Genomic DNA, 26,266 nt, shown 5'->3' with positions numbered 1-26,266 from the left:
CATCGTGCGTGCTTCATGTATATTCGTGTCGAAATACCCCATTGACAGCTGGCTCCGTAAATTGACGAGCGTCAATTAGTCGTGACCAATCTCGTGGTTTCGCTAAGACACGTCGGCAGGACTCGTCTCACGGTACTTAGGAATTGTTCCAGGAATGGCTTATCGCAGGCCGATTGTTGTCGACCAGTCTCTTGTGATTGTCAAACAACGGTTCGGCTGGCCGTGTATTGTCGATCGTAGAGAGCATTAGTTCTTCTTGCTCTATGGGGAACTGACCAGTGGTCAGTTCGACGTTAGACGTGATCCGTTAGTAATAGCCGTATTAAATACGGATGTCAGTCATTTTTGCCACCTTCGTCCTCGTTTACTTTTGTTCGCAATAAACTTTTCGCTCCCGGGGGAAGATACGTGGGATATAAGATCGTTGTCAAAGGGTTTGGTTTTTACGCTTGTCAAGCACGATCAAGATGTTAACGAGGATACAAAGCGGTGTACGCCATTTGCACGATTGGACACAGTTGCTATATTTACAGTAGTTCTGGGATCTACTCGACAAACAGAGACGAATAATCGCGAAAGGCGACAGTCCAGGCTGTCCAGGCAGATTGCGATTTTTGTCAACGTCCATTTTGCGTGGATTCTATTTGCAAAATCCCCGGTCGGAAGCGGCCGGCCAGCCGATTGTCTGTCAGACTAGTAGACTAGTCATCCCGGGGTTATGCGACATAATAACGAATATCTGGATAATGGAGACCGGGGTCTTTTGACTCACGCAGGCGAATGCCCGTCGGCCCGTAGGATGAAGGCGAAACTCAATTCCCCGATATCTGAATACCAGCCAATTACGCGTGATGTATGAAGGGTGCGTGTCATATGTATATTTTCGTCATTTTCTCCGCGCACGAATTTGAATGTCATCTCCCGTCTCCCGTTCATTCTTCTCAATTTATTCCGGCGCGACAACCGCGAGCATCCTGCGAGTCGCGGGATGATTTGCATTTTCGGAAAAAAGAACCGCGCGCGCTTTTGCAAGTCAGATGGCCGATATCACACGTGCGGCGTCGTGATAAATCGTTCTTCCTTCGTTCCTTTCAATCGTTCGCACGTCATGATCGAATAACGGTTTCGAAATTGATATCATCGGGGATGAATGTAACGTTTTCTCGATGTGCTTACTCGGTCTTCGGACGAATACTCGCAGTTTGTCATGCATTTTGCATTGTGATAGTTCTGATTTTACTGTGCTTAGATGTGTTTAAACTTTATTAATATTTTTGTAAAATGGACTTAAATTACCAGTAAGACTAACTTTATACTGTAATACATATAATAGTTCAAATTATATATATATATATGTATATGATTTATAAATTTAATTATAAAATTCCCTTTTCTTTATTCTGTCTCTCTCTCTCTCTCTCTCTCTCTCTCTCTCTCTCTCTCTCTCTTTCGTTCAGAATGAGTAATCAAGACAGACTATATCAAATTGGACGAACTGACAATCTGTTTTATTATGTAAGACCGTCAGAATATGTTCGAGACCGTTATCATGTAAAAGAAAAAATCGCGCAGCGTAGGTTTATTTACACGTGTCAGCGAGATATTAATACAGAAAGAGGATATCAAAGATGCACGCGCTGGTGGACAAAGTCAGAAACGCTCCGATGTTGTCGAGCTACAGCTTGTATTTACACAGGAAAATTAAAGCTCTGTTTACGTACCACGTATGTCCTCGGTTGTTGAAAAGATCGGACGAGCTCGTAGCCGTGGGCATGGTTCCGTTACCACGCTGCGATATTCATAGAGAATATCGCGCGCACGCGGAGTCGTACGATCCGCAAACGTCTATAACATATTCCGTGTGATCAATCCCCTTTTGATCTGCCTTCGGTCACCGGCCGGTAATTGCTCTAAAACGCGCGCCCAGTCGTCGAGTTTTAGTTTGTCATTTTCCCTCCGGTCACTCCATATATTTCCCCGTGATTCACTATTCGTTTAATGATTAACGAGCGCACATAATTTCTCATTTTTCCTTTTCGCTTCGTCCTCCTGTGTCGCGCACGTATGTCAAACAATCATTTCTTTTTTATACCCGGTCTAAGATTAATCAGTCGTGAAACGAAACTTTTTAGAATTGCAACGTATAAATCACGCGACGTTAAGTATAGCGAATCATCAAAAGCGGATCCTCGAGATGGGATATTTCTCTAAAAGAACGAGATCCCCTTGGGACTTCATCTTTATGTCGTCTGAGATTTTTAGAGATAGGTATATAATGTTTCCAAGGCGGTTCATGACGTTCCATTGAAAACGGCTCCTTTGATCTCTCGAGGTAGACTTTATTGAATAGCGGAGCGCGATTGGTAAATTTCAATCATACCTTATTTTGTCAATATTAAGGAAAATTTGCAATTATATGGATTAGGGAGATGTCTTGCATACACAGGGATACGCTGAGTTAATATACATTGAATTAAATTATTAGAATTGCCAAATATTAGCATGTACGAGATATCTTTTTGAACGCTATGTAAAAACGCTGTTGGCTTCTCAATTATTCTGTACCTATTCATAAGTTTTCTTTTTGTTCTGTTCGTATTACTGGCTATGCAGTAAATCTAAAAAAAAAATTAAGACGGAGGCGAGCGTACACAACGGTTATTGTGATCGTTGGATAGTTACGACCAATAGTTTCGTGCCAAGGGCTTATAAGAAACCTGCTGTTATAGCATTCTCTTGTCTCCCTTTTTATCTTAACCGACAACAGAAACATTTTCTTCAGTTCTTTGTCATGTCAGGTGTGCGCTTTTTCCCTAGACCGTGTAACTGATACAAGCATGAGGCTTCATATCGCTCAAGGGCTGTAAATTATTCTTTTTTTTACGCCTTCCAGCGGCGCCGCGACGCATTTGACGGAGTGACGCCGAACACGCATAAGAGTGCAGGTAGTTTTAGTGATAGAGTGTGCCGTCGGGACACGATTATACTAATGCGTTGATAACACGACATGAATAAATCCCATGTCGCGAACAAGAGCTAATCAAGTCGACAAAAAACGATATTTGCATTCTCGCCATTATTAATCCGTCGTGTCATTTTACATACTCACACGTTATTATAGAATCTAATTATTCTGTAACTTTATATTATTAACAATATCATTTGTGCCTATTACTAATGCATAGTAAGTAATAATCGCTAAACTAGTAAGTAATAAACTCTGAATTTTAAACGGTATTACGTAAGGAATAATACGTAAACTTGTCCAGAGAAAATTAATAGATCTCGCGAAACAGAGAATGGCGACATTCAGAAGACGTTCCTAGCACGGTCGTTGCCCCTTATCTTCTTTCAACTCGCACGACGTCGACAGGAATGTACTCGCGATTTACATGCGAATTGTACCACCCTTTCCGGACGGCGGAAGGTAGTGGAAAGGGGTGGTAAGTGACACGACGGCCCGGACATCGCCATTACGACTAGCCAAGCCGTCCTTCGCTATTTACCCCGTAGTTTAAGCTACCCCATAAAGATTCAGATAGCGCTGGAAAAGGCGCACCCTATATAACGTGGTATTTTGCAGCGAGGCTTAGCACCAGTGGTTGAACGCTAACTGCCGTACGACAGGTTAGACGAAAAAAAAGTTCTCGCCCCTTACCTCCTCGTGTCTCCTCGTTTCAACGTTTGCGACGACGAGGGTGACATTTCGTCGCAAGATTCCCTTCCGCCTAATCTGCCGGTTGTTTCTCTCCATCACGCGGGGTTGTATTGCGAAGAGTTTTTATTAGTGGAACACCGTCAGGTGGATAATGGACTTTGTCGTACGCGTTTCCATACCTTGTATAGGGCCGAATATAGATAAACATCAATTTTTGCGGAAATAGAGTGTAAACACGAGGTAATAAAATTAATAGCGCGGGGAAAACAGTCCGCTTGCGATCTTCCAGGCTGTAATTTCGGAACAAGTACGACAAAATACAGGGTATATGTACGTCGCGAGTAGGTACTTATTATATCCTAAAATGAGAAGACAGACGATAACGTTGCATGTGTCGCTTTCAACAGTCATTTCAAGGAACACGCCCTTCGCGTGGTCGTGCTAATCACGAAGCGATCTGCTTCGAGCTTACCAATAAAAGGACAAAATTACGAATTCGAAACAGGGTGTATTTGCTGCTCGAGTCTTTTCTTATTATCTTTTATTTTCTTCCCCTGTCTTCCTCTTCCACTCACTTTTCGCGATTAATTACCGGAGCTTTCTGAATGCGTGTGAACGCGCGCGACAGGTTGTCGACGTGCGAGAACGTTGTAAAGGGTCTCGACTGCTCCACCCCCGAGGGGGTAGTCGTGTCTGACATTCTGCTGATGTCGGAATTTCCGCGACAGCATTTTTAATCACGCGAGCATTTTAGCGGCGCGATGCCCGGACGCTCTAATATAGGAGCAATGCGGTTATGCATAGTGATGAGAATGTACACAGGGCGGGTCAGGCCGAGTAAGCGTGAAATGTTTCGGCTAAAAACTCCATCTGTAGGCAAATTGTTTAATTACTTACGATATTGCCAAGGGTTGCGGTGGCGGCACCCAAATTCGGTGCGGACCGATGAGACAGCGGGATAAGGGGGTGGTTTTAACGAAGAAGCGAGAGACACGGAGAACGTGAAAGTGAACGATGACAAAGTGAACGAGAGAGTGGTAATGGCGAGAGAGAATACACCGAGCAAGTCGATTTTAATCTATGCGACCTGCTCGACTTCGTTAATTTCCCAGAACTGTCGGCCTCGTTAAAGAAATTTAATTGCGCCAAGTGCGATTGATTAAACCGTGGAATCACTTCGGTGGAGATTGAAAAGAAACCAGCCGCAGTATAACGGCCGTTGCTCGGTTTTCTCCAACTTTCCGAATATTGCGTCGTTTTCTCGTTAGACGGAGAACGAGTCGCGTTAAAGCCGGGAAAATGGATTAAACTGTAATGTTTGCAAAGCTAGAGAGAGCAAAGTTTTCTCAAGTGTTTTTTCAAGGCACTTTATTTTACTATGTATATGCATTATTGATTTTCGCGATGTAAAATTGATGCGCTGCGTTAACGAAAAAGTGGCCACTTCATCAACTTCGCCGTTTTCTTTTATTTCTTTTTTCGTTATCATCATGTTTAACGAGAGGCTCTTACGTTACACGTGAAACGCTCTGATGCGTTTAATGTGAAAAGAGAAAACTGTAGCGTGAAACGCGAATGGACCGCATTTTGCGTGCACCCTCCTTTAATGGAAAACATCGAATTTTTCCCTGTAAACACTGAGCATCCATCGCGAAACTCCATGCATCCCTGAGAGACTATCAATATGCCAGGGTGATTGCTCTCTATTCGCGTATCACTCGCCGCGCCGGTCGATTCTGTATAAACGCGCCGCGTCATATTTTGCATGCGCAACCGCTCTCTCAAAATTGAATAAAATCCATTAAAGTCCCTCGCGAGGATATTTTCCAGCGGTAGTAAACGACGTTTGCCCGAAATTATTTTGGCGTAATAACAAAATGTAATATTAACAAATCTAAATTATTTTTTGCTTTTTAGACACAGCCGTTTTTCGTTCGAATTACAAAATCTCGAATAATTCTTCACGCCTTCCAAAGATATCCATGACGTCGAAGTGTTCCTTTATAGGGGCGGTAGATGTAGATGTATATATCTGTGTATTAAATTATGTGAATATAACCCATCGCGATATCCCAGACAGAAGGCAATATCAACAAAGACTGTGCGCATCACTCGCTGTGGATAACCACAGACACGGCATAGTCTTTTGTCGGAAGCGACGCCGCGGAAGCTACCAACAATAGACTCCATGGAGTCTCCATGGCCCGTCGATTATGATTATGAATAGCCGCTGTTGCCTCCCCCGTCTCGTAATTGTTAATTAGCCCCGGCATTTCCAAACTCCGCGGGAATCCATTCAGTTCAATGTTCTCGGGGGCACGCGGTAGTTTCTGATTCGACGATGTACGAGCGAGAGCTGGCTGGCTGGCTCTCGAAGTTACCTCGTGATTTAACACGAGGGCCACCCTTGTTTGCGCAAGTATTCAGTCTCTCTCACTACGGAAGTTGGATTACCCTTCGTATGATAGAATATCGTATCTACGAGAAATGTTTTCGTAGAAACGCGAACAAGGTACATCGACCACAAAGTGCATTAAATATTATACACTCAAATTTACAACTAATTTATCTTGATTTACTTGTAATTAGAGGCGTCTGCGTTATCAGAGCGCGAGAGATTGGATGCTCTATAAATTGGTAGACTCTGGAAAGTTTGTCACAATTTCTTTTCTTTGTCCCAGCAACAGGATGCTCATTACGCGGGTTAGAAGGGTCCGATGAAACGGTAATTGTTTTTAATCACTTGGTGGGTGGAAGTTCGCTGAAAAGGGGTGAGAGCCGATGGCGGTTAGCCGGAAACCATCCCTCGTACCCACTTTCACTTAATATCGCGGCGCTTTTCTACCCTTCTCTATTATAACAGGGAAAAAGACATGAGCAAAATAAATAAATGCGTAATAAATTAATTAACATTTACTTAACTATTCATTGTGCTTCCCCTATACTTTCGTCGACTCACAATATGCCTGATCCAAGTGTATAATCCTCTTTTGAATTCGTCGTTTTTATTTTCAGTAGAATCGTAACATGCGTTATTTGATCAGAGTACATTCGCAAAACGACACGCGATGAGCATGTTTTGGCTTATTTCGGTAGTCGATTATGTCGACAGATTACGACACGTGCCGATGTAATACCGCATGCGTGCGCGCGCGCGTAATCTTGCGGTGCATTTGTTATTCCACGGAACGGTCTCGATTTCTTCTCGTAATCGTATCCAAACAATACTGTTTGCGTAGGAGTCGACGAGCGCCGCGTGCATCCGACAGCGGTAATAGACGGACGCGTACACGTACGTAACTACTGTGCGCGTGTGTTTACATTAATTTCTCAGTAAGTGTGGGACAGTGCTCAGCAACGGCCGCGTCCGTCTAGTGCGACACGAAAGCGCATAATTTGCATTGCGTCACGGCACCGCAATACATCGGTAATTATTGTATTTATTCCTGTATTACGCGCCGGTTGCGTTTGACCGGCGTGGTTACTAGTTTACGGCGGGTACAACGCGCGGCGTACAACGGACAGAGAGATTACGTTGTAATTGGCCTTTACAACGCGCGGAAATCGCATTAATCGAACTGTGCAAATGTCGCGCCGATAAATTAACGCCACCGTCTTTATTCAATGGAATTGCGCGGCTGGAAAATGAATTCCTCCAACACAATACCGATGACTACCGCGAATAGCGTTCATCTGCGATTAAATCGCATGCAACCTGATTATTCCTGAAATTGAAGTTTGTCGAATTAAATAAGACATTAACTATTTTCTCCATATATAATTGCACGGCAAATGTTTCGTAAAATAAAATCTAGTCGCGAATTGAAAGCGATAATGGTAATAGATAGCGTAGTTCCGCATCTAAATGAGAGGATGTTGTTGCTGGCACATTTTAAAAACAAATTAATTTCCTGTAATAATATTACTTTTTTTGAAGTACATGCGCTGAAGGAATGTGAGCAAGGTGGTCGTAACCGCCGCTATTTCATCGTGCACATCTCGTTAGTCCTTATTGAGAGAATCGATGGAACGGAAATCGGTGCAAGAAACCTCGATCTCATCTCCAGAGTCAATAAAGTCGAACAGAGCGTGTTGTAATGCGAGAAGCACGACAGGAGCGGTTGGGAGGGCAGGAGGGAAGTCAGGGTGTACAGCAACGCGGTAATATACGTTAGCGAAACTGACAAACAAGGCTCGTAACGGGTTTTACGCGCGAGGCAATTATCAGAGTTGTCAGGCAGTCGGTTTAACGCCTCCATTTATGTGCGTATAAACGCGAACGGGAGTCGAACCCGCGAGCCCAATGAAATGTAAAGCCCAGGATGCATTAATCCCCAAGTCGTGGCCGAACCGCAATGCTCGCGCCGTTACAAAATGCCATTTTACACCGCTCCAGTCGAAATTTACTCCACCCATCGGGCTTGTTTAATCCGAATCATACCGTTTAACGATGCGATCCATGCTAGTGTCAAACGTATCCATCGCCGGTCGACGATTTACACGATGGTGTATCGCGTATATGTATATTTACGTACACGCGTGTTTCGTCTATTTCGCGGTACGTTGTACTTTCACTGGCCGATATGAATTTCTGATGGACAAAGTACTTGTGATAATATATATCTCTACCCCGTTTGCACGGTCAACAATTATTTCACTAAATCAGGTTATATCATAATTTTCTCCCTGCACTTTACATTTTGTATTCAATGCGTAAAACGTTAATCGTGTACGACGCCTGTCGAGTTTTCATTAGCTGAGGTAACTTTTCCATCGCCGAATAATCTCGATATTACGTTAGAGAGCGATTTTATATAATAGAGTAAATATGTGAGTATTATTTTAGATTGCAATAATACGATAAATATAATTTCGTGTGACCAGCAATAATTTTCTTGTATAACGTATAATATTTCTAGCTGTAGTATTACTAGCTTTTATTTATTGCTCCATCTGGAAATAATACTACCTATATTTACTAATGTTATTTATTTTTTGCTAAATGTACAGATAAACTGTATGCGTATCGCTGTAATTAATTAATTTCCTGCTATTTCCTTCGCGAGAGATGCTTCGTGGGGCGACTTCCGTTGAGAGCCGATGAGTCAAACGATATCTCGAGTCTGCCCAGCACGCTATTCGACCATTAAATCTATCGGCATAAGGAAACGGTGCTTTTGAGAAAACCCGCGAGGGGATGAAAGACTCGATCGAGGAGTCGAACTCCGATCTAATGGAACATCATGCGCGACCTAACGCACGGCCTAAAGAATATCTAATTATCTAACACGTGACTCGACACGTGTGGGAAGCTCCCGCCGCTATTTTCTGATTCATTTGCCGGCCGCGTCTCGCGGAGAGAATGGCCGTGCTTGGCCCCCTCGGTGTGATATTTTGTAAAGTTTACTCGGGCGGCACAGTGTGAAACGCATGCTGTTATTAAGGCCGCCGCTCTCGGGGCACATATACAGCCACCGCACGCGTGTCTACCTGCGTATCTCTGCACGCATCATTTCGCTCGCATTATAAACGGCAGTTAGTCACTCTTTGATAATGGTGAAACAGAAGGTACGACATGGGAAGAAAAAACTTGAAATAGTGAGATGCGATTTTGATCTCTTTCCTGGAAAAACATTAAAACTTTCCACGTGCGACAAAATCTACATGATTTATGGTTTTATCACTTTAAATACAGACCTCTTTATTTGCAGATCCCTGATTACTTAGTGTACTTTCATTTCGATATGCTTGTTCGGAAATCAAAATTTCTTATCTTTTTCTTCGGTCAATTTTAGTCATAATGGAAATACATAGATAATGTTAGAAAGAAAACACGGTGTTTTTTCTCGTTGTCGTTTCTTCGATAGTTGTGAGTAAATGCTGTAAGTATGGAAGTATGGAAACAGCAAAACGAAATTGCTACCTGCACGTCGCGCCGAGTGCACGGCGAAGAATGATACTTGAACGGGTTCTTGCACCGCGCTTGATATTATGCTTCGACAGAGTTAGGATCGCTTTTGTGCAAACACAGGCAAGGACGACTCGGCCAGTCGCTTCTATGCATTTTCCATGAATATTCAATCATGTAAATGCATACGCGAAGCAGAGTCGGTCCATTACCTCGTCGTACTTATATCCTTCTATAATTTACGATAGTTGCCGTTAATTGACTTTGCTACGATGCCACTTACAAACCAAATGATTCACCTTCATCATCGAGAATCCTAGATTATAACATTTTCACTGTGTTGAAGTCCTGGTACCTTTCTTACGAAGTATTTTGCTTAGATTTTCTTATTTTACTTAGATAAGTTTTAAAATCAAAGTTAAATATAAGTAAAAATTCTTGAAACTCTTAAAAGCTTTGAAATCTAGATTTTCTTACTTAGACTAGATCTTTTTACTTAGATAAGTTTTAAAATCTAAGTAAATATTTCATATTTTACATAGACAAGTTTTAAAATCTAAGTAAATACTTCGTATTTTACTTAGATTTTAAAGTCACCTAAGTAAAATAAGAAAATCTAGATTTTAAAATTATAATAATATTCTCAAGTTATTTCTTTACATGATTGAATTATTGGAAAACCTTCGAGAGAAAAATTTTAAATGCCTATTACTCTGCCTATGATAATAATGAGAAAATATCTTCATGTGCACTGTTATTTGAATATACATTTCATCGAAAAGCATCAAATACCACAGGTATTTGATATCGAGTAAGTAAATATACGATATCTTTTTATCGTTCCTAATCTTGACATAACTCGAAGGGAGCTAGTGTTATTTTCTCTTCCTTCGTGTATGAACGAGATGGTCCTCGTCTTTCGAACAACCGAACACGTTCAGAAGTGTTTCCCATGACTGTCGAATCCTCGTCTCCTCAGATATATAAGTGCGCGCGGCTCGTATGCCTACTCGGCGACAATCATTATCGTCCCGATGACTCCGCGCGACGCGTTTTAATATTTACTCTCGCATCCCTCGAGGACCCTTGTAGCCATGTATCGTGCCACGGTCGAACGCCATCGGCCGTCAATATGCTTCGATCCTCTCTTTTCGACAGGGGCGCTAAGAGGGTGGCGTATTCGCGCGGCGGCGCGCGGCGCGGAGGGGAAGGAAAAATGGTGAGATGGTTACACGGCTAACAACTATAAGAGCACGGCGCGTCCCTAACCGTGCCACGAATTGAAAGTGGAGTTAATTGATCGGAAGTCTTGAGGCTGCACGTGCCGTTTATGCCATTGTGCGTGTTCTGCAGCGATCCGTACAAAATCGAGTCGATGTCAGGTCGGCAATGAGCGCCCGCTCGCGCATACAGAGCGATATTTTATTTGTCCGGATGCATCGTTTCGATTTTGCCCGTCGAATAAACGCGTATTTGTTCGTACAATAATGTATTGACGCTAATGCACTTACGCGCGCCACGAATCCTCTCTCTGTTTCTGTACATATCATTTAATGGAATGACGATATCGAATGGCAGCTCTCATCAAAAGGACAAGTAATTTGAATTTTCCCCTTTATTAACCCGTAGGTTAAGCGTAGGAGCATCGTCGAAAAATATCAAATGCAATATTAATTAGATTCTGATGAAACAAAAACATATTAAAGTTAATGTCCGATTTTTTTTGCTAAACGTTTTCCGCAATTACCGTTTGATTTCCGTAAACAGTGTTATGCGTTATTTTTAATATGATAAACATGATTTAATGTAATAGCGGCTCACAGAGTTTAATCGCGCACATGGCGGTTTAAGGCCGCGAACGATGGAGATCGTCGATGGACGCGAGGATGTGTACGGCGAGGAATAAAATAAAAGCTCGTTCAGATAAGCTCGCACGCGCGTTAACGAGATTGCGAGAGGGAACGCCGAGTGCGTACTATATATAATCGAGTTTCCATCCTACATCGAGAGAAAGAAAGAGAGTACGTGGGAGGGGCGCGCGAAAGAGAAGCCACCCTGTTTTGTAATTGCCGGTATTTATAAGCAATACCCGCCGAAGAGAATACGCGCCACCGCCGGTGCTTTCCTAAGCGTAATATGGTAATACGGGCAATGGCCCATATTGACATGAACGATGCCCGCCATTAGCGGGCTCGGCGCTGGATGACTGTTTTTAATTTCCTCGGCAAGTGAATTTCTGCCCGATGGGTAAGGGTGGATATTGCCGCGTATCACTCATAATCACTTTCCTCCGCGAAATCGTCCGGTGCCTACCATTTTTTCGTCTCTCGTTGGATTTTTTTTTTTTTTGGGCTCCTCGTATCCGGCGGCTGTTTGGAGCGTGAAATATGACGGGCGAGCGACGGAGGGACGAGATGTAATTGAATTCCGCTCGAAGGGCACAATTAAGGACCCGAACGATCGTAATGATGAAACAAATTTAAATGGAATCGTGTAATAAATATACACGTAAGGTTGGGCAAGTTAGAAATTTGTTCGGAAGCGATACAATGATGATCTCTATCGCTTGAAACAATCTGGAAATAACTTTAAAATTTTGAGAATGAAAAAGACGAAATTTTATTCATGACCAATTCGTCATCAAGTTTATATACTTAAAAATAATAACCTCGTTAATTTTATTTAACTTCACAGAGTGATTCGTACCGGTTTAATTCCAGTTAAGCGTAAATCATATCCGACGAAATATTGGTACCGATTGTCACTGATTTATGTTTTGTTCCTGTCGGAACAACCCCACGCGTATATATGGGAAGAATAAAACCGGCGAATCGCGAATTAAACTTCATGAGATTAATTCGGTACATACGGTCACCCTCGAGAACACCCTAAATTCTACAAAACTCATATGTTTTATTTAGATATCAATCTTTGTACGCGGTGCATGCGGCCTGGAAAAGTCATCGCTACGCTAATTTCGTTCGACAAAACGACGGGCGGGCGTGTTTGACGTGTCATTGCACGTATCCCGAGAGCATCTGCGCAGGTTTTGACACCCTCACCCCCGAGAGCGTGTGTGTGTGTGTGTCAAGTGGCCATTAAGCCACCTAAAAAGCACGGCATCTACGACGACGATCTCACGTGCTAGGAATTAAATCACCATTACGACCGGTTGCGCTCACGGCAGATCCGCATCGGTGTGGGACCGCGCAGGTGTCCCACCGTCTCGCTGCGGTTACGCCACCGTGTATAAAACTGCAAGCCCGCTGTAGCCGCCTCTCTCTATCTGATCGGCGATTTGTCGAGGTGCCTTTCGCGGTCGCCGCCATCGCCACCAGCGCGATATCCCTCCGCTCGCATCCGCTATGTCCGCTTTATCGATTAATTAAGTTAGATTATCGTGCACCTCATGGCCCGATCGATCAATCAAAAAACAAAATGCAGTCCAATTCTCCCGATCAGTCTGTTGATTACGATCAGTTTGTCGCGTGAAACACAGTTGCTTTTTCACAGTTGCTTGCTCGAAACAAAAAAAAAACTAATAGACTAAGATACAGAAAGATATGCACAATACAAAGTTACGTTCAATTCACTTGTAGAAATATAACCATTATTTTTAATAAGAGATTTACATATATATTCATTAAACGTCATTACGTGTACTAATAACATAATAAATAACTAAAAAGCAAAAGGAAAAAAGTGGCTTAACGCTCCCAGCGGTTCGACGAAATGAAATAAACGCCGCTCGAGAGGGCGGGAGGACGAAAAGCATCGTCTGATCCTTTTGCTCCCGAAAATCACGCGCAGGAAATCATCCTTTAAGCCCGCGCAGTAAGCCGGCCTCGTTTGCCAGTCGGAGAATCGTTAAAGCTCCCGAATTCTTTCGCCGAGCGCACTGAGGAGGTCGAATGAGCGACGGAATAAAGAGAACGGGCGACCGACCGCCTTTCTGAAGAGATTCGCAAGAAGAGAGGGTGGAGGCGTTCAACGAGCGCCTAACCAGGAGTCGGAAGCCGGGGGCAACCGGGAGAACAATAAAAAATGGACAGAACGAAAGGAACCGGCGGGTATAGAAGACGGCGAAAGAGCGGGGAAAAAGGGGGGAGGGTGAGAGAGGAGAGAGAGGTCTCCGGTACCTCGTAAATTACTGGCGGGAGAATACACTGCAGCGACTGACTCGTTTCGGGGAACATCGCGAGGTTTATACGTTTTAATGTACTCGTTAATAGGCCTCCCCCTTTCGTCGGTCCCCCATACCACCCCGCCTTTTAATCCCTCGAGGTCCCCACTCCGTGGATTATACTCTGGGAGATATATGCTGATGGAATCTTATATATGGTTTATAATGCGCTCGCGCTTCGCTGATGAATACCATTTATATTGGTGTCAAGAGAGAAGAAAGGAGAGAGAAAGAGATGGAGAAGGAGGCTTCATATACGGAGTGCATCTGGTTATTATAAGAGTGTAATTAATATTGTCTCTTTGGCTGGCGCCCGGCCAAGGAATTATGATTACCCTCTCGTTACTCTCTCAAGGTGGGAGAATCCCCGAGTTCCGTCTTAAACCCTCCCGAAAATTTTTGCTGACGACTAGACGATTTAATGCAGTTAATCGGGTTACGTGATGCGCAGAATGCGAAATAGCTAATTGCGGACTCCAGGGATTTCGGCAATGTTTCTTCTTCGTCCAAGTACTCCCGGGATTGCCTTCATAGAATGCAAGTTTGACAGGGCAGAATATAAAGTTACCGAAAAAGTGGGGTTCGATTAAGAGGGGTGATAAATTTGACTGACCATATCCCTCATTATTCGCACAATTATCGCGTGCAATCTTGTTTCATAACCTGTAGACGACTGCGCGATCTCACCGTTGATAACGGCGCGCATGTCTAACTCCAACAAACGTGCCCGGTAATTTTTCGCCAATTTGTACGCGTAGTTTAGCGATCTGCGTCGATCTAGACGAAGCTGTATTTCTGACGGGCAGTCAATTTTTGTTCGGCTTCTAACGCGCGCGCGCGCTTTCACGAGGAACCATTACGCGAGGAGAAACACACGCTCGCTCGCAGAAAGTCGTAAAGCGTAAGAGGTTGTTTTAAAGCCTGGCTCTTAATGACGTCCACGTGCATAATGCTTACGCGGAAACGAAAGTCCCTCGTGATTATTGGGGGAGGAGGGGGGGGGGGCTAATGCACACCGACGATCGCGACGAAAATATTGTGCCGTGTAGCGTACGAAGCTCCGTGTCCATCAAACTTTACCGTATAACAGCCTCATTGTTGCAGTATCCGAAGAACACCTTTCGCAGAATAGAGTTAAATTCAATCTTACGGATAATCATGATGTAATGAATATGTTCATTTGATCTTGCGTTTACGACACTAAATCTATCGTGACTTTAATTGAAAAACATAATGAAATAAAATTTAATTTGCAAACGTGACACTGTGTACAAAATTGCGAGTAATTATTTTTAGCAGCCGCGTACCCGCGTATATTCTCGGCTCGTACATCTCCGCTTTGTGTGCGCTTCCTCTAATCTCTGACACGACGCAGAAAGATTTTACACACTGCGTACCATTGGAGAACACGCAAGCGCCGCAGGATTTTCCCGTCCCCGCGTGCCCGCGACGTTATTTATTTTCCAGCGGTACGCGGCGCTAACTCTTCCCTTCGTTTACGGACATAAATACTCGTTTAAGCCTCCCCCGTGATATCTCGACGAGGCGATCCGTCTCTCGTCACTCATCCGGGATCATCAATCGTCCCCCGATCGTCTAGGAGTTGCCGTGCGACCGACGTGTCTCGTAAATGCTACGCTTTGTGACATACCACACATTACCGTTAAATAAAAAAAAATTAAATACTTTTCTTTCTTTAAAGACCAACTTGATGCAAATGCTTGCTTACGAGTGAGCCACTATCCGTTATGTTTAGTCAATACATATATAGCATACATTGGAAATTGAAGTCGAGACTTAAAAAAGTATATATTATTTGTGTGTGATGTGTTTATATAATTGACGACTTATTAATTCTTTTCGTTTCAATTTGATTTCTTCGAATGCAATTGAGCTAAAAAGAATTGATTTTAGCGATGAAGCAATCATTTCATATCTATGGAGAAACATCTTTCGCCGTGCGCTCTATACAATAACCGCGCGAAGATAAGAATGAAAAATTAACGATCGTTTTCCGCCCTTTTCCGCCGGGTTATGACCTCTCGAAAATGCATCCTCGCGGCGGAATCGCGCGATCCATCCGGCAATAAAAGCACGCGCTCGCAGCGGATTGTCCTTTATCGATCCTTCGGATCTCGGATCCGGAATGGATTTGTCGTTCCTGGGACAATAAAAATTAAAAATTCACGGCCAGCCTTTCCCTGCTACCCGGCGGGGTTGCGTCCGAATGGTGTACGGTGCCCGAGGCAGAAAGTTTTACCGCCGTACAAGATAATGATATACCTTCGTACCGTTATCTCGTGCATTTATCGGAGCGGTACCTAGCTGCGCACATACGCGTACGTAACGCGTACGTGTACGTGTACATACGTGTACGGTTGTAGTGGAGTAGTGCTATCGTATGCCACAAAACCCCGGTTTGTTTTATTTCCTCGTTCGAGCGCGGCGGAGCCGTCCGCGTAATGCGCGTCTGGAAAACGGTTTACTCGTCGCTCGCTCACTCGCTCGCTCGCTCTCGCCAAACGGTTTCGCCGTTGCGCATCCATCGCGTAATGACCGGTTCGTACGGACATTACGTAGAGTCTCGCCCCGTCCGACACCGATACCGTATCGACGGGCGCGACTAGTCCATTGTCGATAATACCGGAAGATTCGGAGTTTGCTCGCGCGCGCGAGAGAGCTTAGATTTTACGAGCCTCCCGTTTATGCCTTCCTATAGATTTTTCGTTATCGCTGCATCTTTATGCCTCTGCCTCGTGGAATTATGGAGATTGTTTCGTTATCCCGACACGATGGATTCTAACGAGCTGCCTGTTTTACGAAAAAGTCGAAGCTCTATGGTTATTGCGTCTGAGAAAAATATTATAAAGTCTCGATGTGGTCGAAAGCACGAGTCTAAATATCAATTGATAAACGGACTTTAAACAGATACGAAAAGTGCACTCCTCGCTCAGACGAAGATAGCAATATGGTTTATACGCGGCTCCGAAGTTATGTACTTTATCGCGAGACAGAAATCTGCGAAGGCGTGGCTGTGCAAACATCTTAATCGACAGCTCCGAGTCTGTTTGATCAGTTGGCCTGGGCCATTTCGCGCTTTCCGTAATCCGACGGAAAGATTCTGCCATTTGTCCCCGAGTCTAGATCTGGATTTCAGACTTCGCGACCATGTACACTTAAATCCCATAGAACGGCCGCGATGTCCCCTCATTGAACGGCAGATATCCGTCGTTAGTTAGGTCCTTGTCGCGAGATCTTTTTCGTCGCGCAAAGAGGCGAAACGTACGAAACGACAGGATCGAGTCGAGGGGGAAAGGGGCACCGCAATATCGCTCGCTCGCAAATCACGGCTTAGCCTTCGTCTACTTTTACTGTTATGGCGAATATTTTATGGGGATATTGTAAAATTAAAAAGCGGCTCCACACCCCACCGACAATTCGGCTTCTCTGGTGATAATAAGGGTGCTAGTTTCCGTGGGGGCCATCGTACATACGTACCAAGGGCGACGACACACCATATGCCCCTCTCTGCCCCCATTTTTCTCCCTTCGTCACCCGCACCCCTCACTATCCTGGAAAACGTTTTAAACTGCGCGGGGTGCCCAGACCGCTATTTGACTTTCATTACGTCTTATAAAAGGAGAGAAATTTATCGAACAGATTTCTCCCAATAGGATTCCTCGTGACCCTCGATCCCATACATTTTTTAATTAATTACACAAGCATATATGAATCCACGATTTACAAAAAACTTATGACAATTTGTATTTTTTCTCATTCACATTTTCGTATCATGCATTTATTTAAAAGTTTTGTTTTGAAATACATAGTAATACTATCTCAAATATCTTTTCCTATTTGTATGTACTTTTCATCAATATGTAACATTGATTAATTAGAAACTAATTTTTTTAACTCGTTTCTCAATATTATTATTGGATAATTAAATTGTTTCTATATATATCCAACTGTGTGAAAACAATGGTCGAAACTGACCCTGTGGAGAAATTGGATACGCGTTAGCATCGTGCGAGATTTACCGTTTTGTGGTTTATTGTTTCGGGGATATTTGTCCTGAAGATTGACCACACCGGGGATAGAGACGAAGACAATAGGCGATTCGTCGGATGATTATTTCGATTTAGGACGTGGTCGTTCGTCAAGTTCCGGCACCTAAATTCTCAGTTAAGGCCGGACTGACAAGGGAGCAATTTGCCAGTTGTTTAAGTGCCAAGTGTTAAGTGCTCTGTCGTTTATGTTTCGCCATTATTGTTTTATGTTTGGCCTCCCCTCGTGCACCTATACGCGCGCACGCCGGCAACACGTACACGCGCCGCGCCGCACACGTGTTTACGTAGGTGCGCGCATAGAACGATTGAAATTAATTCGTGTTTATGACCAACGCATAAAGCTGGTACCGAGTGTCGAGAGAAGATAGGCAACTTATGTGCCGTACCGTGCTTTACGTTCCACCATCATCGCATTCGCAGAGTCTATTTCAGTATTCATACCTTGCGAAATCGCGGTGATCGCACGACGCTTTGTCCTCTCGCAGCGATTATTGCGCGTTACGATGTGAAATTTCGACGCGAAAATACAGAATCGCGTATTCACGAGCGAATCATTTATAATTAAATTCGTGCGCGTCCAGTTATAACAAAAATGTGCTGTATAAACAATCGTCTGAATAAGTAATCAATTAACATGACAAAATTATCATTGTGCACGAAATAAATTTTTCCAAATGGCTACTTATGCAGTGTATAAAGCTAGGAAAAATCGCAAAATTACTACATTATCACAAAGAACGTTTTTCCGAATGCTTAGGGTTCCAATACTCTGACAACGCTGGCGGCTATAATTTACAACAATTGGTTAACCAGTAGGTACGTGCCTAATCTCTCGTGCACGATGGGCGATCGATGGAGCGCACAAGCTATCGCTGGTAACGCGACTGATGGAGGAGCACGCACGCTGAGAAATTCCGATTGCGCCCTTCGTGCACCCCCCCCCCCTCTCACAACCCCCTCTCGCAACATCGTAACGCCAACGCGGCAGTAAACCAAGGTTTAATCATCTGTCGGATTAGTGCGTGAATCTCATTCGGCTTTACGAGTTTTCAAGATCGACACCCCCGAAGATCGACACCGGTGGTGGCCGAGTGTAAATCGCTTTCGCGCCGCCTGCGTATATAAAAAAAAGAGTGGATAAAAAAGAGGGAGGGAGGAGAGGGCTTAAACTCGGGTGGGAAAGGATCTTTTTCATCGCTCGTTGGCCACCGCCGATCCCGGGCGCCACGCTGACGGAATTGCAGTGCCGATGGCGGAGTTTTAAGCCGTCGCTGTAACGAGATCACGTATCGGTCGCGAGCCGATGTGGATATTTTGCGGAGCTGCGCCGAACAGTTTGTCCATGCATTACGGCACACCTCGACACGTTCGATCGTTCGCGGCGCCTTTTTTTACGGCCGGATGTTAAAGCTCCTGCGTTCTCTCGCGATAAAGATGAGAGAGATATTGTATATATAGACAGAGAGAAAGACTTGAAACTCTCAAAGGGCCATATCTTTTTAATCGATCGTGAAATTTTATAGGCGCGATAACGAGGTCAGCCGAGTGCAATATGGGTGCTCGTAGGAAATCGCCTCTCCAAACGTTATTTTGTAACGTTTAGAATGCGCGCCATTGTGATGTATAGCGTCACGCGTGTGCGATGTCACGTGTCCGACGTTCAATGGATCTTTATCGCTACCCGCATCTGTCTTGGGCATAATGGTGGTCAGTTGACAGCGTGCTCCAGATCGTAAATAATATGAAAATATTTGATTCGCTAACAAAACGTGACGGACACGAGATTAATTCTAATTGATCTTTTCAAGAAACCAGTCTATAGACGATTATTCTCCCAGGGAATATCCGAAATAGTAATCCGCGTCGCGTCGTGCGGTTCAAAGCGGCTCATAAACCATCGCATTGGAAAACCGCGTAACGGCGATTCGGGCGAGTAATATATATAGGTGTGGATGCACGCTTTCGGGGGAGGAGGAGGGGTGGAAGTACCCTCCCGGAAAAAGCGTTTCTGGGTCATTACGCGGCGATAATCACTCTCATAAGCCGGAATCGCGAGACTCGAAAACTATTAGCATATTAATGGCCGGCAGTTCAGTTAACCCTTTCATCGGCGTTGGGCAGATTTGCATCTCGCTGCGGCGGCAACGGCTTGGACGAATGGAGGCGGACGGTAGAAACGGAGAAACCGACGCCCGCCTGCCGTTGGGACGGTGGCAGCGCGTTAAAAGCCCAGCTCAGCCACCCTCGCGCGACTCTCGCGAAATTAACATGACAAACTACCCCCAGCAATAAGAGGGTCGAAAAGATATATCGCGCTGGATATGCGGGTGTACGGCAGAAACAATAGATAGCGTTGGCCGCTCGCGGGGGGCTAAAAAGCGAACTGGATGAAGCCGCCAGTCAGCGTTTATATATCGCATTTACGTCTGATTCCTTGCTATTTACTCAACGTGATATTACGGTTGACCGTTAACTCAGCCGAGTCGCTAATCTAGTCGGTCTCTACACGTGTATTATAAATTGATCTCGTTGATTGATTTCGTTTAAAAAAAAGTTTAATCCAAAGATTATTTTAAAATTATATTTGAAATTGAGTTTCATCGTTACACATTGTTTTTGGTCTAATACGTCTGCATTCAAGTGAAGAACATTTAAACGCGAGAGCGACAGGTATAGATCTCGACGCGAAATGTTGTATAAAATCATCAGAAATCGTAAAAGTCTTCTAAAGTTCGAGGAAGCGGATTCGGTGGGAAAAAATTAGCATATTAATTTATCCTCTCCTCCCGAGCATTCGTAAACCTTAGTAATTAACGCTTCCGTCCGCTCCATTCTCCCACCGCGCTTCGTCTGAAAACTCGTCCGAAAGTCTGGCCGTTTGTCTTGATAGTGCTCGTTACTATTAACTCTTTCTCTTTCTCATATTTTTCACGCGGATCTATCCTTAGCGCGGCGGTTAGCGGTCGCTCCTTTGTCCTCGTCATCGTAATCGTCGCGACGCCCGTTTCCGCGGACTTGTCGCAATTTGTCGCTCGCGTTTATCTCCGATGCGGCCCTTTTACGACTTTCTTTCCCACCACGAACGAATAAGGAGACAGAGGGCACGAGGCGGGTAAGAAAGAGGTCCTTTTGATGCCGCGACGGTGCTGGTAATGAGGAGTCAGGATCGTTTCGAGGATGCTCTATAGAGTGCCGGGATTTGATAATTATAAGGATTATTTCGGATTTTAAAAGCGTCGGCTCCTTATCACCAGACCGCGAGAAAATTCTAAATCAGTTCATTAACCGTGCCCTAGGATTTTCCTCGTTCTTCCGTCTTTATTTTCCGATTTTTTTCCAACTTTGTTCGCGTCTACGACATCGATTTCGACGCGTCTCAGCCTCGACCACCTCATTGTGCCATTTTAATTGGGCCACTCGCGAAATGGTAATTAATTTTTAAATTAATTGGTACTAGAAAGGGAATATCTTCTCCGTCGCGGCTCGCGTGATTCAAACGATAACGCGCGACTCGCCGCTCTCGAGACTCGACTCCCGCCCGTGGAAACGTTACTCGAATTGTCTACGTCGTTATCGCACGCCATTCTGCCGACCAATAGACACGCTACTCTCCAAGACGTACTTCTCAGCTTGTCACGTATAATTCGCGCGTCCTTATTTCGAGGGACTATGTAAATACTACCTCGACTTTTTTCTCCTTCGTTCCCTTCCGCGAACTACAGGATTCATCGTTAAGGCACGAAAACGAAGGAATAATGTCTCGAAGGTAGGTACGTCTCGTTAGCAGCTACTCGTCGAGTGGTCGTCTTAACGGAAATAATTGGCCGTCGTTAAGAGCTTAAGGCAGCTTGCATTAACCGCCCGGACTCTCCGCTCCTCTCCCTTTCCTTTTCTCTTTTCTCCTGCCCCTCTGCCCCCCCTCTCTTTCTCTCGTTGATAAGTCGTCCGTTTTTCCACGAGCGTCCACGCTCTCCCGTCAGCGAGCGATGAAAATATTTTTGATGGGTTATTAAATTAAACGATTTTTCTTATTGGTGGCCCCGCCTGCATCGTACCCCTCCCTAATCCCGCCGGTGTCCCGTGGGGCACTTCTGGTATACTGTAACGCAGGGGTCGTTCCATAGCAACCCCTATACAGTAATTATGCTTTTCTTTTTATGTCCGCGCCATTTCATTTCGGTTGATATAATAAGGCATTGTTGCCGAGGAGGGTACGAGGGCGGGATAGCGTTTTTAGGATACTCGCTTAATTAGATCTCCTTGCCTGTCCATCCAGATCGTATTTTACAGAATCATCCTAAGCTGCAAACCCGGGATAACGACGTTAGCGTCAATATGTCGGTCCAAATGGCCTATCCGCGAATATATGTATTATCGTCTGCGTACACGAATACATAAGAGCAATCGTTACAGTATTGGTTCGCGCCTTGCCAAGTCAATTAACCTACTTGCATGCTATTACTAACGTAATGACATAGATTTTATTTTTGTTTGTCTAACGCAAGAAGTGTCTGTTCTCCACGCTCAACAGATATTATGCGGCTGAAAGAGATAGATAGCCGATACAGTTTGTTGCGCTTGTAAGGCAGTCGATGACGGCGATGACCTTACGGGCACGATCGATAGATCAAGCTGGATCAACCAGGTAGGACCAGGAGACGCGCGCGATTGCTTTACAAGCGCTCGTTGCAACATTGCCGACGAGTAGGCGGACGTACATAATTACGATTAGATAAAAATATTTCTATAATTACACGCTAGGCCGTCACCGTGATTTATTACATGCCATTGTGCCGAGACGGGCAAAACGGGAATACACCGCGCGGGAAAAGACCGCGGGAAGAGAGGTTGAGAAGAGGAAAAGATCTGCTGTCTGGAAACGAAATCTCCGAACAAATCCCCGACGTTTATGCCTCCGACTTACAATGCGACGCGCAACACGTACATACACGCCTACCTATCAGGATAAAAGCGCGCGTTCGTCAGGTTTTGCAATCGTATGGAAATAAGGTGCTAAGTAAGAGTTAAGGTGAATGCGTGTTTGACCAAGTGGCGCCAGTCGGTCTTTCTTCTATTTCGTCGCGTCTCTTCCCGATTCACTTCGTCTCCTCTTCGTTCTCGCGTACACGCGGAATCGCTCGATTCGCAAGGAGGACCCTTGAATCTATCTTCCCATTGTGACACTTGGGCGATTGCGACAGAAAGGAATGTGAAAAGAAAAGTTCGAATCCTCATACTCTCTGTCAATGTCTTCTCTATTATTAGGAAACAATAATTTTTCGTGCCCGATGGCCCGATGTATGCGTCACGTTTCATTTAAATGTTATCTGAATAATTCGCCGGAAAATTTCCATTCGACTGTTTTTTATCCGCGCGCCTCTCGACTCGTGTTTCACTCATAATGTATATTACAAATGAAATAAAAAAATTACTCACCGGCCGATGCGCATCAGCGGAGTTGTAACGTTGTAACCCTGCGTTGATCTGTAACAGAAAAAAATTTTCACATTAAAGCAGCGTGTCGCCAAGATAATCGATACTAGAAAAAATTAATTATCGCGCCCGTTAAATTTTGAAAATGTTATTTTAACAGATATCTGATTTTAAAATGTTAATGCAAGAAACAATCGCGGCTGCATATTTCCGCATTGACTCGTTCGCATAATTAATTCGCGAAAAATCGTGCAAGCAATATAACGACCGTGCGAATAAGAGAGAGACGCGACGTTCGCGACGTAATCTCTTATCGCGTATCTCGCATATGTCGGAGATCGAACTCCGAAATTGCGCCGGAGTTAAACTTCGAACGAGTAACGAGTATCACGTAACGGGCGAATCAAGTCGCGCTCGAGAAAGTGACGGAATCCGCGACAGGACAGCAAAATATAACAAACGAATAACAATTACTTACCCCACGGTTGCCCCGCTGTCGCCCGATGCCTCCCAGGCCTCGTCCTCCTCTCCTCGATCCTCCTCCGTTGCTCCGTTGTCGCATCTCCGTCGGCACACTCACTCACGACTCGCGACGCGACGCGGCAACGTTCACGCGCGAAAATCAACGATATCGTCTCTTATGATCGCGCGACACTTTGCACGGCACTCCCGGTATTGATCTCGCGAGGCGACGCGGCGACGTTCACGCGCGAAAATCAGCAATATCGTTACTTATGATCGCGCGACACTTTGCACTCCCGGTATTAATCTCGCGACGCGGCGCGTACTTTGTCACACGGTATCGGAAGAATTACGGCAGAGAAGGAAACGAAATACGATCCGCCTGACGCCCGTGACCCGTGTCGCCCGTGTCCCGCAGGTAGATGTTAAGATGGCGGAAGGAATTTCGCAAATCGCGCGGCCAACTTCACGGTCACTCGCCAAGAGCCAACCGTCCGCGTCGCGAGGACGCCACACTTGCGCTTGTGAGGCGATTTTTATTAACTCCGAAATCATCGATTTATGAACACACTGAAGCTATCCCTCACGATCGATAAAACCACGATTGACGATATCAAAACACGATTCAATACGAAGTTAAACGTACGACGTTAATATAGAGACTGTGATCTGTGATCGCTAATTACACATCGCGGCGCGGGCGTTACTCGATTGTATCTTTTTTTACCTTTATCCGTGTTCCGAAAACGACGCGAGAGCAACTTTATTCCGAAGCCGTGCGACGCCGCGAAGCCGCGACGCTAGTCAAATTGACGGTTGAGAAAACCGAGATCGATCGCGATCATCCGAAAGAATGTAATCGAATATGCGACATACCTCGGTATCCGTATAAATTCCGCGAAGCGGCGTATTAAATGAACATTCGATATATCACTCGTATATTACTCCGCGATGCGGCGCGGGCGTTACTCGATTTAGGGTCCGCTCGCATGTATCTTTTTACCTTTATCCGTGCTCCGAAAACGACGCGATGGCAACTTCATTCTAAAGCCGACAGCCGTGCGATACGACGCGCGACGTCGCGACGCAAGTCAAATTAACGGTTGAGAAAAGCGATCATCCGAAAGAATGTAATCGAATGCGATATACCTCGGTATCCATATGAATTCCGCGAAGCATATGCATAAAATAAACATTCGATACTTATATATCATTCGTATATTACTCCGCGATACGGGAGCCGGGAGCAATGACGTCAGAGGTCAGAGCGAGTGGCCGAGTGAGCACGAGTGAGTGAGCGAGTCGCGGGAGTCGCGGGCGCCGCGGTGCCATGAGAAGGGGAGGTAGAGTGGGGGTAGGCTGATACGCATACCAACCGCGCCGCGACGCGCTCGGTGCCTAGTCACTCTATCCCCTCACTGTTCCCGCCGCTCGTGTTGCCGTTGTGCTCGCGACCCGTTTTCACGTCGTTGCTCTCGGATCGCATCGCGGAGTAATATACTAGTGGATATACACCTAGCGAACGAACAGCGAACGCGTACATTCGCTAGGTGTATACCCACCTTACGAGTGATAAATCGAATGTTCACTTAATACGTGTGCTTTGCGGAATTTATACGGATACCGATACCGAGGTATACCTCGCATTCGATAATAGTAACTTTTCCATTACATTCTTTCGTGTGATTGGTCTCGCTTTTATCGACCGTCGACTTAACTCGCGTCGTACGTGTCGCGCGGAACGAAATTACCGTCGTTTCGGAACGCAGATATACGAATGGACCCTAAATCGAGTGACGCCGCGACGTGATTGGCAATCTCTATTAACGTACGTTTAACTTCGTATTGAATCGTGTTTCGATATCTTGCGATCGAGGGTGATAGACACAGTGTTTATAAATCGGTGATTTAATTGCAGTTGACCAAAATCGCTTGACAAGCAGCAAGCGTAGTGTCTTCGCGATTCGCGACGGTTGCTCCGGGCCGCGGGCGAGTGAAGTTGGCCGCGTGATTCGCGAGATTCTTTCCGCCATTTAGCGTCTACCTGCGGGAGGTCGAGCGTCACGGGCGTCAAGCGGATCGTATAGTTTCGTTTCCTTCTCCGTCGTAATTCTTCCGATACCGTGTGACAAAGTACGCGCCGCGTCGCGAGATTAATACCGGGAGTGCCGTGCAAAGTGTCGCGCGATCATAAGAGACGATATCGTTGATTTTCGCGTGAACGTCGCCGCGTCGCGTCGCGAGTCGTGAGTGAGTGTGCCAGTGTGCCAACGGAGATCGGTTGCGACAACGGAGCAACGGAGGAGGATCGAGGAGAGGAGGACGAGGCCTGGGAGGCATCGGGCGACAGCGGGGCAACCGTGAGGTGAGTAATTATTCGTTTGTTATATTTTGCTGTCCTGTGGCGGATTCCGTCACTTTCTCGAGCGCGACTTTGATTCGCCCGTTACGTGATAATCGTTACTCGTTCGAAGTTTTACTCCAGCGCAATTTCGGAGTTCGATCTCCGACATATGCGAGATACGCGATAAGAGATTACGTCGCGAACGTCG

General features: G+C 45.1%; 1 long non-coding RNA gene across 1 annotated transcript in view; it reads right to left on the bottom strand.

Moving 5' to 3' along the window:
* LOC139772722 (uncharacterized) overlaps positions 1 to 23,811 on the bottom strand; it is a 102,961-nt gene extending 79,150 nt beyond the window's left edge. The window contains exons 1-2 of the long non-coding RNA XR_011718189.1: positions 23,731 to 23,811; positions 23,256 to 23,303 (exon numbers count right to left, since the gene is read on the bottom strand). This is a non-coding gene — a long non-coding RNA (uncharacterized lncRNA). The remainder of the gene's footprint in view (positions 1 to 23,255; positions 23,304 to 23,730) is intronic.
* Between the last annotated feature and the right edge of the window lie 2,455 nt (positions 23,812 to 26,266).

This window comes from Temnothorax nylanderi, unplaced genomic scaffold (genome assembly GCF_030848795.1).
Source record: "Temnothorax nylanderi isolate EJ_2023f unplaced genomic scaffold, tnyl_v1.0 TNYL_tig0053_pilon, whole genome shotgun sequence".
Taxonomy (NCBI): Eukaryota; Metazoa; Arthropoda; class Insecta; order Hymenoptera; family Formicidae; genus Temnothorax; species Temnothorax nylanderi.
The sequence above is the reverse complement of the archived record's forward strand: the minus strand, read 5'-3'. Positions and strand labels throughout refer to the sequence as shown.